The sequence below is a fragment of the Leptodactylus fuscus genome, chromosome 5 (assembly GCF_031893055.1).
Source record: "Leptodactylus fuscus isolate aLepFus1 chromosome 5, aLepFus1.hap2, whole genome shotgun sequence".
NCBI classification, from domain to species: Eukaryota; Metazoa; Chordata; class Amphibia; order Anura; family Leptodactylidae; genus Leptodactylus; species Leptodactylus fuscus.
The window spans coordinates 10636266-10653942 of NC_134269.1; the positions used below are offsets into that span (position 1 = coordinate 10636266).

The window sequence follows — 17677 nt, forward strand, 5'->3', positions numbered from 1 at the left end:
GACCCTGTTCAGTGTGGCTTTTAAGGTGTGTCATGTATTTAATGGCTTCTGGGTGACGACAGGCGTGTTGCTGTAGCCTGTAGGTTGTAATGGAGGTGTTATCTGCCCTGTGCGGTCACGTATTATGTGACATTATGTGTCACTATTGTAACTGAGGGGGACAATTGTGTAAAAATTCGCCTCGCAAGCGATGCGCGCGCCATTGTATATATTTTGTCCATGTATGCTCAAATACGCGCCCGTCACGCAACCTCATTGCTTAATATAGTTCTGGTATGGACTACTCTCCGCTTGGCGTATCCGAGGTGAGGTGAATAACCCCCATGTGATAATACCGTCTGATGTTCAGTAAAAGGTATTGCTACTTGGCTCTAATATGTCGTCATATGTATCACTGCTGTCTGGTCGTGAATTTTTTTTATTTTATTTTTTTGCTGCAATTTCCGCCTAACCGCGTCATAATGCTGTAGTTTTGCCTCAATTTTTAAAAAATCGTACCTGTTATGTGTGAATATATCCCTAAATGTACTCTCTCGTGTTCATAAAAAGGTGTCACTACCTGCAGTTATTGTCTATGCTCACTTTTCTGAGGTCTGTAAAATTATAGCGGGATTTTACTCTCTGCTGTTCGCTAAAAGGTATCACTACTTGCAGCTCTTACACGAAATCACTGTTTTGAGGCCCATAATGTTATAATGGGGCTTTACGCCCTCCCGTCCACTAGAAGGTATCACTACTTGTAGCTCTCATACTTAGGCTTGTCTTACATGGCCATAATGCAAGTCCGCAATTGAGGGTTTTCAATTGCGGACACATATTCAGTGCGGCCTCTTACACCACCGGATATTTTATCCATGGTGTGACCGGGCCGCAACCGAGGTCCTCACTTTATAGAGCAGGTCCACAAAGGCTGTGAAATCACGGCCCTACACGGACTTGCCCGAAGAACTCTATGGGCGAGTGCGGCAGGACACGGGCGTCTGCGGTGTCTGTGTTGCTGATCAACAACTTGCGGACCGTAAAATCAATACGGTCGAGTAAGACCGGCCTTAGTCACATTTCAGGTCTATAAGGTTATAGTGGGACTTTACTCTCTCCCGTTCGTTAAAAGGTATCACTACTTGCAGCTCTTACACGTACTCACTTTTTTGACGCCTATAATGTTATAATGGTACTTTACTCTCTCCCGTCCACTAGAAGGTATCACTACTTGCAGAACTTTCTGTTATCAGCGTAAATATATAATATGGTAACTTTACTTAGGGCTAGTTGACACGGGGCACGGAATGGCGTATTTTGGTCCTGATTCTGATGCGGGAAGCCGTATCAGAATTGGACCAAAATGTGCCTGCCACGACTGTCGTGGCTTACGACAGTCGCGGCTTCCCCCTCCAGAGTAGGCAAATGAATGGGCCTATTCCGGAGAGTGCTGTCGCGAGACGGACGCTACGGCTGACTCAGCCGCGGAATCCGCCTGAAGAAAGGGCAGCTTGTTTCTTTTTTCCGTGAGCGGGAACACACTGCTCACGGAAAGAAGAACACTAGTGGTCTACATAGACCTTTATTGTGAGGGGGCGGATTCTGAGGTGGATTCGGCATCAGAATCCACCCCCACTTGCCTCGTGTGAACGAGCCCTTACATGACAGCTAATCTGTCTGATGATAAAATGCGTCTATCGGCATTGGTAATAGCAGATGGCATACACACCCATACATTTTTATGACCCCAACCATATGGCTGTATTTTTTTGTAGTTCGATTTGGGGCCTGACGGACCGAGAAACAAACTATGAAACAGAACGCCCAAAAATGCTGTCTATGCATCATAAGTTCTGTTTTGGTGCCCAATCATGACTATGGTCGTCTGCATGGGTCCTTAGTATTGGTAGTATGCGTAGATGAAAAATTGTCCCCATACACTTTAATTTTGTTGACATGACAAATCATGATTTGTACATCCCCGTAAAAAATGTAACGGATGGCGAACGAGCAGCAAGCGCTTGGAAGTTTTTCATTTGATCGGCGGACATGTTTATGCGGGATAATGATCAGGAACGATTATATCGCCATCAAAAGTGATGGAACTGCTGCTGGAGGGTCTGAATGGCGCCCTGAACGAAGATCTGAATGTAATCTAGTCATAGTCTTCTGGAGAATACTGGGGGAGATCTATTCATACTGGCACAAATTTATTAAAGGGATTCTGCCATTAAAATAATTTTTTTTTTCTCGTTGACACGTAGGAATAGCCTTAAGAAAGGCTATTCTTCTACCTTTAGATGTCTTCTCCGTGCCGCTGTTCAGTATACATCCCGGTTTTCGTCAGTATGCAAATGAGTTCTCTCGCAGCACTTGGGGCGTCCTCAATGCTGCGAGAGAACTCTCCAGCACCGCCTCCATCTTCTTCAGGAACAGCCTCTTCACGCATCTTATTCCGGCACGGGCGGCCAAACTTCTAGGCTTAGGGCAGAACCGACTGCGCATGCCGACAGGCCACAAGCAAATAGGCGCCTACTTACTGTGTAAGCGGCCATTTTTTTTGTGGCCGCGGGTATGCGCAGTCTGCTCTGCCCAAGGACCCAAGCCTAGAAGTTTGACCGCCCGTGCTGGAAGAAGATGTGTGAAGAGGCCGTTCCTGAAGAAGATGGAGGCCGCGCTGGAGGCCCCAAGTGCTGCGAGAGAACTAATTTGCATACCGACGAAAACCGGGATTTATACTGAATGGCAGCACGGAGAAGACATCTAAAGGTAGGAGAAGAATAGCCTTTCTTAAGGCTATTCCTACGTGTCAACGAGAAAAAATTCGATTTTAATGGTAGAATCCCTTTAAAGTAAACACGACAGGTTTTGGGGACAAATGGCTGTTTTGCGCCCCAAAATGCTCCACTTTGTCAATTTTCTAACGGCTGTTCTATTGTTGCGAAAAGTGCGGGTTGGGTAGGGAAGCCTTGGCCCATCTGATTCACTATAATTCATGTCAAAAAATTGGCACGAGTTAGACCTGAAATTTACTCTAGTTCATGGCTTGCGTAGATCTCATACCGCAATCACCAGATTTCGCCATTGTAGGGCTGGACGATTAAAATCGTACTAATCGTACTCGAAACTCAGCTGAATTACGGTAATCGTTGGAAAATTTCTTGACATCGATTATTTAAATTATTTTCCATCCTGTCTTGGCTAAAGGATTTATCACTAACAGTACCCTATTCAATCAGGATTGCTGATATGTGATTAGCCGTCCATAGACTAGTACTGGGGGGGGGGGGGGGGGGTTGTCATCGCTTAGCGGTAAGGAACGCCTCCTCTTACAGTACAGCGCTATGGACGAGTATTGTCAGGAGGGGCGTTCCTTATAGCCCAGCTAGACTGTCAGGAACGCCCTTCGGACAGTGGACTGAGATCGTTGCTGTTATATGAGGAAGGATATCTCCCGCCCCAGGGCACATAACGGAAAAGCGCACTGTCTGCTTTCTAGCGGTATATAAAACCGTATGTGCCCAAGGATGTAATTGACCAGTTGTTGAAGGCAAGCTCTGCTCGCATCAAATATTTTGGCTGTCCGAGTATTCTCAGATCTATACTTTTAAGTGTCCATAAGCCCCATGCACCTACTGAATGCCAAGAGTGTACCTTCTTTTGTGTACCCTATACAGTGGCACACATCAGAGACTTCTATCCACGTATATATTGGGGAGGTATTGATGTATACCTCTGATGTAGCCCAAACGTAGATATGAACGCATTCCAAGGCCTTATTCACACGTTATTGTTTTGATCACCGATTGTGTCATACCCAGTAGGTCGAATTCACAGGTGCAAATCCTTCCATTATGCTTGCTTCTGTGTAGTCTCCATTTTGGTTTTGGCTAACAATGTCTGATGGATATCCTTGACCAAAACTTAAGGCCCGTGCATATGAGCGCAGTCGCACCCTTGTACAGTCCCCTATCATTTTACTAGTCGAGATTGAGCTGCGAAATAAACAGGAATTGGACTATGGCTGTTTGGGGTGGGTAATAAACATGAATGAGTCTGTATGATATCACTTGTTACAGATCTGTCATAACGGATAGAACATAGCCACTAAATACGGTTGTGTGCATGAAACCTAAGGGTAAGTTCACACAGAGATTTTTGGTCAGGATTTTGAGGCTGTATCCACCTCAAAATCCTGACCAAAAAGATGGCTCCCATTGAAATCAGTGGGTGACGTTCGGGAGTTTTTTCCGAGATCCGGAAGCGAGATGGTCATTCTTCAGGCCGAGTCTCCTCGCGATTCATCCTGAAGACACTCCCTCCTCCGGACTAGGCCCATTCATTGGGCTTAATCCGGAGCGGAGTGCTCGGCTGGATGTCAGTGCAGTGCACCGCCTTTCAGCCAAGGCTACCCGCCTCCGCCTCTGCCTCAGGTTCCACACCAGGTGTGAACTTACCCTAAGGCCTTGAACTACTTTTTGATGACCCTAAGGGCATATTCATAAGGCAGAATGCCTGGTCCCCCCTACGGAAGAATGCTAAAGCTCTTTCCTCCACTGTTATGACCCAGATGAATGGGCCAAGATATTTCGAGTTGCGGACTATGCGGCTGAAACAGAAGGACCCCTATTTTTTCAGCGTTCCTGCTCTGATCGCTGCATCCCATTCAATATACAGGGAGGCAGAATCAGGAAGGAGATCCTATCACCTGAGATAACTATATTGCTAGGAGTCCCTCTCTCGACATGATGCTTGGGTTGGAAAATACGGCCAACAAATGGACTAAGGCCTCGTTCACATCTGCGTTAGTATTCCGTTCGAGGGAGTCCGCATGAGGATTCCCCCCCCTCGAACAGAATACCGAACGCAACTTCAAGCAGCGTGCCAGTGAAAGCACACGGACCCCATAGACTATAATGGGGTCTGTGTGTTTGCCGCCAGATCTCCGCAGAGATCATGCGGACTTTCCTGCCCGTAAGATTAGTGTGGGCAGCGCACGGCAAGCACACAGACCCCATTATAGTCTATGGGGTCCATGTGCTTTTACTGCACAGTGCTTGCAATTGCGTTTGGTATTCTGTTCGGGGGGGTCCTCATGTGGACTCCCCCGGACGGAATACCAACCCAGATGTGAACCAAGCATAAGTTTCACAAGTGAAACTCAGTTGTGTGAATCTAGACTAAGATTGTTGGCTACATTGGTAAATAGAAATGTTAGGCTTTCTTCTAGTTTTTCCGACCCCGTTGCATCCGTTTTTGCATCCATTCTGTTTGTCCATTTTTGATGGATGGATTTCTTTGGTCCTTATTTTTTTTACCCACCGACTGATCTGTTTTTATCGGATGTAACTTGGACACCAATCCATTGATTTCTCTTGGGTCATTCTGTCCATCAAAACGGACAAAGATGGAGCATGCCCTTTATTGTCATGGACATATGAATACACTCATTCACTCTCACTGGGGGAGTTTTTCGACCCCTCTATTTTTCAGTCATGGAGGGATGAAAATGTGTCGTCTCTTTGGCACAAAGTGCACTCTTGAACCAAAGTTGTGATGCATTCCCTGTTCAGAGCCTGGCTGGTCACTCTATGAAAGTGGGTGCGGAGTGTCCTGGGGACGTCACAGCCTGACGTATTTATTATATCTCACGCTTGTTTTCGGAAATTAGTTATACCAGAAATCTACTTCAGTTCCTAAGGGCTCGTTCACATGGGGCAAGAGGGGTGGGTTTTGGCGCTGAATCCTCCTCAAAATCCACCCCCTCACAAAAGAAGTGAGCCGCCCTTTCTTTAGGCGGATTCCGCGGCTGATTCAGCCGCGACGTCCACCTTGTGGCAGCACCCTTCAGACTAGGCCCATTCATTTGGGCCTACACTGGAGCAGGAAGCCACAACTGTTGGAAGCCGTGGCAGGCTCATTTTGGTCCTATTCTGACGCGACTTCCCGCGTCAAAATCAGGACCAAACTACGCCATCCCGTGCCCTAACTGGTGAAGATCTCCATTCTGGCCCACTGCGATAAATTTATGAGGAGGTCAGAACTTCTTCATAAATCATCCGTGCCTTATGACGGTTGGGGCCTGTAGTAAGACGATATCTGCGCCTTGGTTTTTATGGCAGCCATGTGACACAGTTGTGGGAATAAAGTCTTATACGGTGCGTTGTGCAAAGAGTGCAAAAAATAAAAGTACTGGGCATAGCTGCCAAAATAGAGGGGCCTGTGGCTATGTATTATGTATGCTTTCGCAATGGCAATGCGAAACATGTTCATGTGTACTGGGGCTCAATTTTCTATTCTTTTTGATTAGCTGGTTATTGAGAAATAAATACCAAAAAATAAAATAATCTACGAATGAATAAGTGATAGGCCTATACCGATGATCCTATCATTGGAGGCTAATAAGCATCCATCCCTTGAGGGAATCGTTTTCGTTCCCCAAGTCACACCGCTCCCTAAACAAATGCATCAAGTTGCTTTCCTTCGGCATCCATTTTGCTAAATATTTGGGCGTGTTCCGTCTTTACAATACAGGCAAACAGATTGGAAGGTATGGCTGTATAATGTAATTGCTTTCAGCTCTCATTTGCTTGGAACATTATGCGGTATTTTTTTTTTTTCTTCTGTTATTCCCATGGTGCGCTCCGTCATGTCATACCATTCACCAGCAGACAACACTTCTCACTAGCCTTGAAGAGGCTCGACAGAAGAATTTGTTAACCTCTTGTGATCTGTAGATCTCTAGATTACGTCTGGGAACAAGCCACCAGGCTCAGAGACTGCTTTCTCTATGTGGGTTATCATCCAAATCCCTCCCCCCCTATAATTTTATAACAGACCCCACTTTTTTCCGTCTCGCTCATTCTTCTCCCCCCAGGGTTCCAGCAGCATTTGATAATCACTGCCAGACCTTTCCAATGCAAACCTCAGATTTATACATTCCTCTGGAGCGCATATTGATTTTTATATGCTCCAGAGGAATGTATCGGGCGGGAGATTTTAAGTATATGTAAAAGGCACTGAAAATTGAGTGTACCTCCTTCTGGCCTCATATACTATAATGCCCCAACACAATTTATTGTCCTTTTATACCCAAAATAGTGGGGCTGGGCAATTGTTTAAAAAAATAACCAAAACTGGCCATCAATCTGGGTTTTGTTCATGTCCGTTATTTCAGTTTGGTTATTACAATATTCGTGAGCATCTAACATCGATCCCAACATGTCTGAAGCAGAACTGCTATTATTATACTGTGGGGTCCCTTCAGATACCTGAGTATACTTAAAGGGATTCTACCATTAAAATCAAATTTTTTCTCATTGACACGTAGGAATAGCCTTAAGAAAGGCTAATCTTCTCCTACCTTTAGATGTCTTCTCCGCGCCGCCGTTCTGTCTAAATCGCGTTTTTTGTCGGTATGCAAATTAGTACTCTCGCAGCACTGGGGACGTCCCCAATGCTGCGAGAGAACTCTCCAGCGCCGCCTCCAACTTACTCAGGAACAGCCTCTTCATGCGTCTTCTTCCGACGCGGGCGGTCAAACTTCTAGGCCTCGGGCAGAGCCGACTGCGCATGCCCGCAGCCACGAGAAACATGGCCGCTTACACAGTAAGCTCTGCCCTAGGCCAGAAGTCTAGAAGTTTGACCGCCTGCGCCGGAAGAAGATGTGTGAAGAGGCCGTTCCTGAAGAAGATGGAGGTGGCGCTGCCGCCCCCAGTAAAGCGAGAGAACTCACTTGCATACCGAAAAAAACGGGATTTATACCGAACGGCGGCGCAGAGAAAAAAATTATTTATTAAAAGTTCGATTTTAATGGGGGCCCAGGGAAGGTGACCAAACATAAAAAACAGTGTTACTCAACTCTCCTGGGCTGCGGTGCGGGTCTTCATCCTCTTCAAACATCCTGAATGATTTCAGGGGCTGCTGTGGCTTGTGATTGGGCCTCTCCAGTCACATGGCTTTGTGCCTCAGGATGTTATTCAAGAGGCCAGTGCTGGAGCCCAGGGGAGGTGAGTTACACTTACCTCCCATGCGCCTCTGCTACTTATACTCAAAGGTCTGAAGAGAATAATTATAATATAATAATAGCCGTTCCCTTTGGCACATATTGAAAACCGCCGGATGATGATAAGATGAATTTTGCAAGGTGTGTCCAACACATACCTCCTGTAGGCTTCTGTGCCCCACAAATGTAAGGGGTTAGATTATAATGGGGGAAAATGGGCATTTACTTGCCTTTGGGCCCCGGACTGCAACCTATTTGGCTGATTCACTTTTGTAAGGGAGAAAGTCCTACGCCAAAGTTTCCTATACACAGTAGACACAGTAGACAAAAGTTGATGAAAATTGACAGTTTCACCTATTACGAATTTAGCAATGAACGATAGTCTCAGCCGAACAGTGACAAATTGTCATCACCTGGAAAGAGTGTTTGAAATTTTTTTTCGTCTACAAATGTCCTTTCTTTGAAAGAATGTTCTCCAAATGAATGTTTCCAGAATAATCGCTTGTCCTTCGCTGCTGCCATTGAAAATTTGTTCCTGGCTCGAATGACTGTAACGATGACGCTGACAAATAATATGGACCAAAATGTCCATGACTGCACCCTAAAAACAAGTTTTCATTAAAGGGCTTGTCCTGGAATTAGAACAACTCATTAGGAGTCCATGGGAGGTGTCATATCAAAAAAATAAAGTATGCTCAGTTGTCACCTGGATAGGGGAAGTCCTCAGCCTCACATGACCATTGAGACCAATCGGCGGCCTTGGTGGTTACTGAAAATGGACTGGTGACGTAACTCTCACGTGATTGCTATATTTAATGTGTATAGCCACCATCAGGGCTCGTTCACACGGGGCAAGAGAGGGCGGATTATGGTGCTGAATCCACATCATAATCCGCCCTTTCACAATGGAGGTCTATGTAGACCGCTAAAGGGCCAACTGCCCTGATTCAGCCCCGGCGTCTGCCTCGCGGCAGCACCCTTCGGGCTAGGCTCAGTCATTTGAGCCTACTCTGTAGGGGGAAGCCGCAACTGTCGGAAGCCGCTACAGTCATGGCAGGCGCATTTTCGCCCTATTGTGACTCGGCTTCCCGTGTCACTCTAAGGACCAAAATCCGCCAATCCGCTCCCTGTTTGAATGGGGCCTCATGCTGCGTTACTATCTAGCGCCAGCAGCATATTCCTAAACATGAGCATCTCACTCGGTTTTCTTGTCCACTATCCAGAAACACATGGCACCTACATTACACAGTCCTGTGCCTGCTCGGGCCATGTCGTTGAGGGAGAGATGGTACACCACCGTACACACTAAATGATCGGCTTCCTGTGATGAAATTGTCTGGTTTGTTCAACATTCATCTAAGGCAGACCTGGCAATGTACGGTCCCCGGGCCACATACGGCCCTCTGACTGGTTCTGTCCGGCCTGCATAGCTTGTGGGATAAAAGTGCTGAATGGGAAGTTGGCTAAAGGACCTGTTATGACATAATGACAGGTCCTTTAGTTCAATAGGATAGGCTAAGACTCCTTAGTGAGCGGAGCCACACGGGACAGTGTGGTTGCTGTTACACAGAAAGAGCAAGCTGCCGGGAATGGAGGAGAGAAGAGGCAGCATCTGTGAACAAGAGGGGGAACAGATGTAGGGGGCATTTCAACTGAAGGCACATAGAGGGGGGACATTAAACTAGGGGGCAGATGGAGGGGGGGACATTAAACTAGGGGGCAGATGGAGGAGCATATTAAACCATGGGGGTAGCTGGAGGGGGACATGTCTGCCTCTAGTTGCCCCCAGTTTAATGTCCCCTTCCAACTACCCCCACTGTTTAATGGCCCCCTCTAGTTTCCCCCAGTTTACACTGGGGCACCAGGAGAGGGACTTAATACTGTGGGACATTTGGAGAGGAACATTATAATTTGGGGATATATAATGTACGGGTGACTGTAGGAGGATTATACTGTGTGGGGGCACATGGAAAAATGATTGAGAACGGGCGGAGTTAGCATAGAAATGGGTGGAGCTAAATTTGCCCCGACACACATAGCCCTTAGAACCGTTTCAATTTCTCATGTGGCCCCATGGGAAAATTAATTGCCCACCCCTGATCTAAGGGAAGGGAAGGGCCTGGATTTCGAGAGGGCTTTCATTGAATAGTCATATTTTTTCGGGTCACGTCTGTAAATGATATCATATGATTATTCCATCACGGGGGTGGGGCCGTAACAATATCAGTTTCTTTTCCTTTTTTTATGCTTTAGATCCCGATTATTTAATTAGAATCTAAGCATGGCAAATCTCTAGAACACATGACAGGGCCTTGTCATCAGATTCCCCTCCATTACACACAGTACTTGGTAGAAAAAAATTTAAAAAAACTATCCGAATACTGAAAACAAAAATATTCAGATAATAAGCAGATCATTACGTAGTAACATACCGTAGAATGGTTGTCAAAAGACTTGTATTCATCAAGCTCATCTAAGGGGTGGGAAAGAACACGACCAAGGGAAGGGAAGGGGTTACGGATTCTGTATCCTTAAATTACATTATTCCCCATAAAAAAAAATGTTGTGCATGGAACCATCAGCTGGATGATGTTGTGCTGGTGGTTAAATACTCCCAAACCTATATAACATGCTATATATCAGTTCTTTTCCTTATTTATTGGGTCCCATATAAGGTCCAATGGACATTAGTCGGCGTAGCTACACAGTCCAGTCACATTAATGTGACCACCTGTCAAAATCCAGAATAACCACCTTTGGCAGAGTGGACCGCTGTGAGACGTGCAGGCAGAGAGGGGATGTGGTGATGATGGTCACTGGGATGTTGAGCCATGCCGACTCCAGTGCCTTGGCCAGCTGCGCTAGGTTACGCGGTTGAGCATCCATGGCGCGAACAACCCGATCGAGGTGGTCCCACAGATTCTCGATTGAGTTCAAGTCCGGGGAATTTTCTGGCCAAGGGAGTACGGTAAACTCATCCTGGTGCTCCTTGAACCACGCATGTACACTGTGAGCTTTATGACACGTGGCATTGTCCTGCTGGTAGAGGCCATCATCCTGAGGAAAAACAATTCACTTGTAGGGGTGAACATGGTCCGCAAGGATAGATGCATACTTGTGTTGATCCATCGTGCCTTCCACAATGATGAGTGCACCTAGATGGCTGATGACACGTGCCTTCTGCGATTGGTTATTTAACGTTGACATCAAAAGTAGGCGGTGGTCACATTAATGTGACTGGACTGTGTATAAAACCAAATGCTATACTACTTGAGTTCTTACCACTATTCACCACATGTATTGTGTCTCCTGGTGTCCCACTGCGGCTAGTGCTTGAAAAAGGTCCATAGGACCGAAACGTCACACTACATTCACTGGATCAAAGAAGTAGCAGTACAATTAGCTATTGGAGTAGGTGATTTCTCTTTATGTAGGTTATGGGAGACTACTACTGCCCCCTACCACCCCATTTAAAGCTGAGGCCCCTTGTTTCGGAAAATATTTTTTTGTTGCAGATTTTGCTGCGTTTTTTTTTTTTTTTGAGTCAAAACCAGTAGAGGCTACAGAAGGAATCCTACTGAAAGTTTGGATGTTTGTTCCTCAATCACGCAAAAAAACATGATCGGATTTGAATGAAATTCAGCACATAGATAGATTGTAACCTCGATTAACACATAGGCTACTTATTATCCTGGTAAATGACATGGATTCATGACTGTTATAAATTTATGTTCATATACTATATTACACTGCTCTTATCTCAGCTTCTGAGGAAGCTAGGGCTCTTAGCTCTCTGTGTAAACACACGCTAACCCTCTGTGGTTTGTGTACATGCTTTAGCATATTATCTGAACTGGTCCAGGCAGTGCAGACAAACTGACATGGGCAAACACCTTTAATCCAAATTGGCAGTTTCTCAATTTTCAACATGCCGGGAAAAAGAAAATCTAATTTGTCGCAAGCAACGAGAGCTATGAAGGAGCCAGAAGTCATCGACGTAAACAACACATACATTATATGGCATCGCAGCAAGCTGCTGAGATGCCGGAATAATTACAGCCACGGTGCGAAGAACAACTTCAGTGCCAGGCCAACTTGAGAGCTGCTGAAACACCGGAGCAGGCAGATCATCAACACCCACAACACGCTGATTATATGGCGTCCCAGCGAGTTGCTGAGATACCTCAACAATCATGGGCACAGTGTGAAGAACAAGTTCAGCGGCAGGCCAGCTTGACAGCTATTGAAACGCCGGAACTGGTGGATCATCAACACCAACAACATGCTTATTATATGGTGTCCCAGTGAACTGCTGAGATGCCGGAACAATCACAGGCATGGTGTGAAGAACAAGTTCAGTAGCAGGACAGCTTAAGTGCTGCCAAACCTCCGGAACAGGCAAATCATCCACGGCAGCAATTTGCTGAATATGCTCATTATATGGCGTCTCTGTGAGCTGCTGAAATGCCGGAACAATCACGGGCACGGTGCGACGAACAACTTCAGTGCCAGGCCAACTTGAAAGCTACCAAAATGCCAGAACAGGCGGATCATCAACGCCAACAACACGCTCATTATATGGCGTCCCAGTGAGCTGCTGAGAGGCCAAAACAAGATGCCACAGGCACAGTGCAAGAAACAAGTTCAGCAGCAGGACAACTTGAGAGCTGCCAAAACGCCGGAGCACGCAAACCATTGATGGCAGCAATTTGCTAAATTTAGGCAGGTCATACATGCCAACAACCCGCAGACGAAGACGCGGGCAGAGGCTAGTGGGAAATATATAGGAAACTCTTATGCTTCTATCTTCTGCACAATCCACTCCTGGTTTTGCCCGGAACCCCCCCCCCCCCCCAGCAAAATCTGCAACAAAAAAAGCAGCTTTTCAGCAACATGGGGCTCTAGCCTAAGAGTGCTGTTTCATTACTTTCAAGTATTCCCAAATCTAGTGATGGGCTGCCTTTAAAGGGGTTGTCTGTGCCAAGATGTCTGTGGATAGGACATCAGTATGTCATCTGTAGGGTCGGGCGCCCAGACCCCGCGCATATCAGCTGTATCAGCAGCCTTCGGGCGCTGGAAGTTACAAAAACGGACGGAGAGCGTGTGAAGGCAAGTAATAGGAGCGGCCACTGTATAGCAGTATTTCTGAGATACTGCAACACCGCTCCTCCGGAACAGCTGATCTGTGCGGATTGTGTCAGACACCGACAGATCACATAGACATGACCTAACCTTGGGTCCTGACAACTCCTTTAACCTTACAGTAATCAATATTTGGCTGTCCGTCACGTGTCAGCAGTGGCAGATTATGGGAATGTTACCGGACATGACGGATGAGTACATGACGTCCACGGGTTCATTACACAGGACGACTCTTGGCTCTTGCAGATTGGCAGCCATTATCAAGAAGAAAATCGCTCTCCGACTTGTAGATGAGGAGGGCTGTCTGTAAAATTACAAAGCAATTATCACACCACCAGATGGAGGAAAGCAGCGGCAGCGCTCAGTGGAAATTTTTTTTTTATTGGATCTTAATTTCTGCTTTTTTTCTGCAGCTTCTTCTAGTTAATTTTTTTTATTTATTTATTTTTGGTATCTGTGAGGTATTTGATAGTCGATCTGAGGTAAAAAGGGCAAGATGAGGAAGAAAAATAGTCTCAAGTATAAGGGGGAAGAAATTCAATGCCTCGCCCTGGTCTGAGCCATCAGGCCTGAAATCACATGGGTGCGTTAGTCTGTGACATACAGACCTGATGTCGTCCGAATTTCCTGGCCAGGACCAGGACTTCATCTCTCAGCATCAAAATCACCTGCAATGCTCATGTTCCTGGCCGGGACCACTGGCATCTCAGATGACTATGATGCTGAGAGTTTGGGTCCCGATTCAGTGTCCCATCTCGGACATCCAGTCCATGTCTCACAGACCGAACCACCCTTGTGCAGCAGGCCTTACATTGTCATTGATCATGGCTTGACCTTTTACCAACTCTACTTCATTGCTTCCTTCCATAGGCTTCGCTCCACTGATTCCAACACAGTTGGAATTTTCTCTCTAGCCCCTTCCATTCCTGAGCAATCAGCTCTGTTAATTTCAGCACAATTATGCACTCTGTGGTCAAGTGGGCGGTCCTAGGCTGGAGCAGAAATACAGGGATCACCCAACTGACAGTAGAGAGCATAATTGTGCCGAAACTAACAGAATCAATTGCACGGGAATGGTGAGGGTTAAAGAAAAAATTTCAACTGCACCAGAATCAGTGGATCAGAAAGATGTTGAAGGGTGCAGCAGGTTAAAAGTCTTCTTTAGGCCGGGGCCCCACGGGCCGGAAACGCCGGGATTTGCCCGCGTCTGAAATGCCGGAGGAAAAATTGCGACGTTATATAGTACTTGCAAAGTACGAATCCCATCCACACTTTGCGGATAAAATTGCAGCGCGGACACAAGTTCACACAGGGTTTTTTGGATCGTAACCTAAGGCGGAACCTCATGTTCCGATCCAAGATGGGCAGCCGCTACTGAAAGCTGGTGCACTGCACCGGCATCCAGTTGGGCACTCTGCTCCGGATTAGGCCCAATGAATGGGCCTAGTCCAGAAAAGGGAGTGTCTTCAGGCCGAATCGCAAGGCAACTCAGCCTGAAGAATGAGCATCTCACTTTTTTCTGGGAGCCGGAACAAACCATTGATTTCAATGGGAGGCCTCAGGTTCCGGACCAGAATACGGGTAGCTGTGACTGGATACCGGCACTCAAATGAATGGGCCTAGTCGGGAGTGTCTTCAGGCAGATTCGCATCGCGAATCTGCCTGAAAGAATGAGCATTTCTGACCGGCTCCTATTGATTTCAATGGGAGCCATCTTTTTGGTCGTGATTCTGAGGCGAATACGGCCTCAAAATCCTGGCCAAAATACTCGTGTGAACTTACCCTCATAGTTACCTAGAGATGAGTTTCATCAGACTCCTCTCTGGTGCTACCGGCACCTGCACAGTTCTTCAGTGAAACAGAGGAGGTACACCGCGGCATCATGTACGGCACATGCGCACCGATGGCAAGGTTGTACTCCTCTGGCTTCAGTATTGTGGGCACGGATGGCTTTACAAAAAGGCGTTGGACACAAAACACCTGGCCCTGACAGATTTCCTTTAAGTTGTACCTACAAAACTGTACAACCGCGGAGAGGCAATATTTAAGAAATGTCGCAACAATACAAGTGAACAGACCGGCTTGTGCTTGGCGCTGCGTTGTGTGGATTCACCCTAAGGCCTTTTTAGATCAGGGTGACTTCTGCAATAATAAACAGGACGCCAAATAGGTTTTTTTTTCATCATTTGTAAGTTGTAACCTCATTGGCAATGGGCCTAGTCGGGAGGAGGGAGTGTCTTCAGGCCAAATCGCGAAGCATTATGTGAATAGGAGCGGTCTATCCACTAGCAGCTCTCGGCACGTAGAAGCTGATCTGTGCGGGGTCGGGGTGTTAAAGGGGTCCTCCTACAAAACTCAAGAGTGGTCCACACCACTATGGTCAATGCAAAAATTGTACGTTGCAGGGTCATTACCCTTTTTATCCTCTATTACCCGATACTTTGTTCATTTTCTTGTATAACGGGACTTACCATGTGACTATTAGGCAACCGCATCTCTAAGGACTGTGTTACAGTCTGGCTCTTGCTAGGCTCGCACCACTTTTGTGTTGGGCACTATTCGCTACTCTAGCATTTCTCTGGCGCCAGTGGAGAATTTTTTGACAAGGCTCCTGCACTGAGATCTCCACCAGCTCATATATCATTTATCATAAATCTGAAGACGTCACAAGTGGTGAGGGTGACCTACCCTAAAAATGTCTGACCTTCATGCCTGGATGGGATATAATGTTAATTTAGGTATTTAGTCCAATTGCCATGTTTGGAGATGGGAAGGAATTTTTGCCTTCAATGGGGCAATTGTCATCCTCGTGGGGTTTTTGGCCTTCCCTTTGATCATCCACGGCGTGAACAACCTGATTGAGGTGGTCCCACAAATTCTCGATTGGGTTCAAGTCTGGGGAATTTGCTGGCCAAGGAAGTACGGTAAACTCATCCTGGTGCTCCTTGCACCACGCATGTACACTGCGAGCTTTATGACACGTCGCATTGTCCTGCTGGTAGATGCCATCATCCTGAGGAAAAACAATTCGCATGTAGGGGTGAACATGGTCCGCAAGGATAGATGCATACTTGTGTTGATCCATCGTGCCTTCCACAATGATGAGTGCACCCGATGGCTGATGACACGTGCCTTCTGCTACTGGTTATTTAACGGTGGCGGCAAAAGTAGGCGGTGCTCACATTAATATGACAGGTCTAGGTGAATGGATGACCATCTGTTTGTGTCCATATTTTGCATCTGCTGATCTGATGTAATGTAATCTGAATGGAGTCTTGGTGATACGTTCTTTATCTGCTTGCAATTACGGTTTCTTGAGCATGTGACATGCAGATTTCTGCCGCTCCTACAGATCTCAGTAATAAATCTGTCTCCGTCTTATGATCAGGTAACCATAATTCAGATTATAGTTGCGTGGAAGGCTGGGGATGTGGAGCTCCGACCCTTGAGCGCAGCATTTAGAACCGAAAAACAGAATAGAGTTCATAGCTGGAGGTTTTCATGTTCTGAAAACCTCTTATGTAAGCCTCAGAGCCTGAAGAATACTTACAGCCAGTGGGTCTTGGCTCCGATGTAATGAGTTGTGTGCGCCTGCTTAATTTGCATGTATAATATTCCCTGGTAATCCCTTTGTTATATACGACAGAGGATATCGGTAAACTCTAGCGAAACGCAATAATACTCATCGCATTCTCATCCAGGTCACAGTGTACACAGTTGGGTGGAAATCGGCTCCTGCGATGGTTGGCAATCAGTCTTCGAGATTCTTGAAAGCTATAACTACCTAGACCTCCTAGGGATCCTATCATTGCATTCCCTTTTTTTTCTGACTAACACGTAGGAATAGCCTTAAGAAAGGCTATTCTTCTTCTATGTTTAGGTGTCTTCTCCGCGCCGCTGTTTGGTAGAAATCCGAGTTTTCTTCGATATGCAAATGAGTTCTCTCGCAGCACTGGGGGCGTCCCCAATGCTGCGAGAGAGCTCTCCAGCGACGCCTCCATCTTCTTCAGGAACGCCCTCTCCCTGTGTCTTCTTCCGTCCTGGGTTTCAATCTTCTAGGCCTCGGGCAGAGCCGACTGCGCATTCCCGAGCCACAAGAAAACGGCCACTTACACCAGCTTACTGTGTAAGCGGCCACAAGAAAATGGCCGCTTACACCAGCTTACTGTGTAAGCGGCCATTTTCTTGTAGCCCGGGCATGCGCATTCGGCTCTGCCCGAGGTCCTAGGCCTAGAAGATTGAAACCCAGGACGGAAGAAGATACAGGGAGAGGGTGTTCCAGAAGAAGATTGAGGCACCGCTGAAGAGTTCTCTTGCAGCATTGGACACACCCCCAGTGCTGTTTGAATGCTGAGGACCGCCCTCAGTGCTGCAAGAGAACTCATTTGCATATCGAAGAAAACTCGGATTTCTACCGAACGGCGGTGCAGAGAAGACATCTAAAGGTAGGAGAAGAATAGCCTTTCTTAAGGCTATTCCTACGTGTTAGGGAGAAAAAAAGGGTCTGTATGATAGGATCCCTTTAATGGTTTATCTAGCTACAACCATATT

At 46.6% G+C, this 17677-nt stretch overlaps 2 protein-coding genes across 4 annotated transcripts in view; both read left to right on the forward strand.

The window, feature by feature from the left end:
- Nucleotides 1–17677, forward strand: part of KDM6B (lysine demethylase 6B) — a 456451-nt gene that overhangs the window by 189425 nt on the left and 249349 nt on the right. The window lies entirely within an intron of this gene.
- The window catches only part of CHD3 (chromodomain helicase DNA binding protein 3), a 58417-nt gene that overhangs the window by 844 nt on the left and 39896 nt on the right, over nt 1–17677 (forward strand). The gene's annotated exons all lie outside the window — the stretch shown is intronic.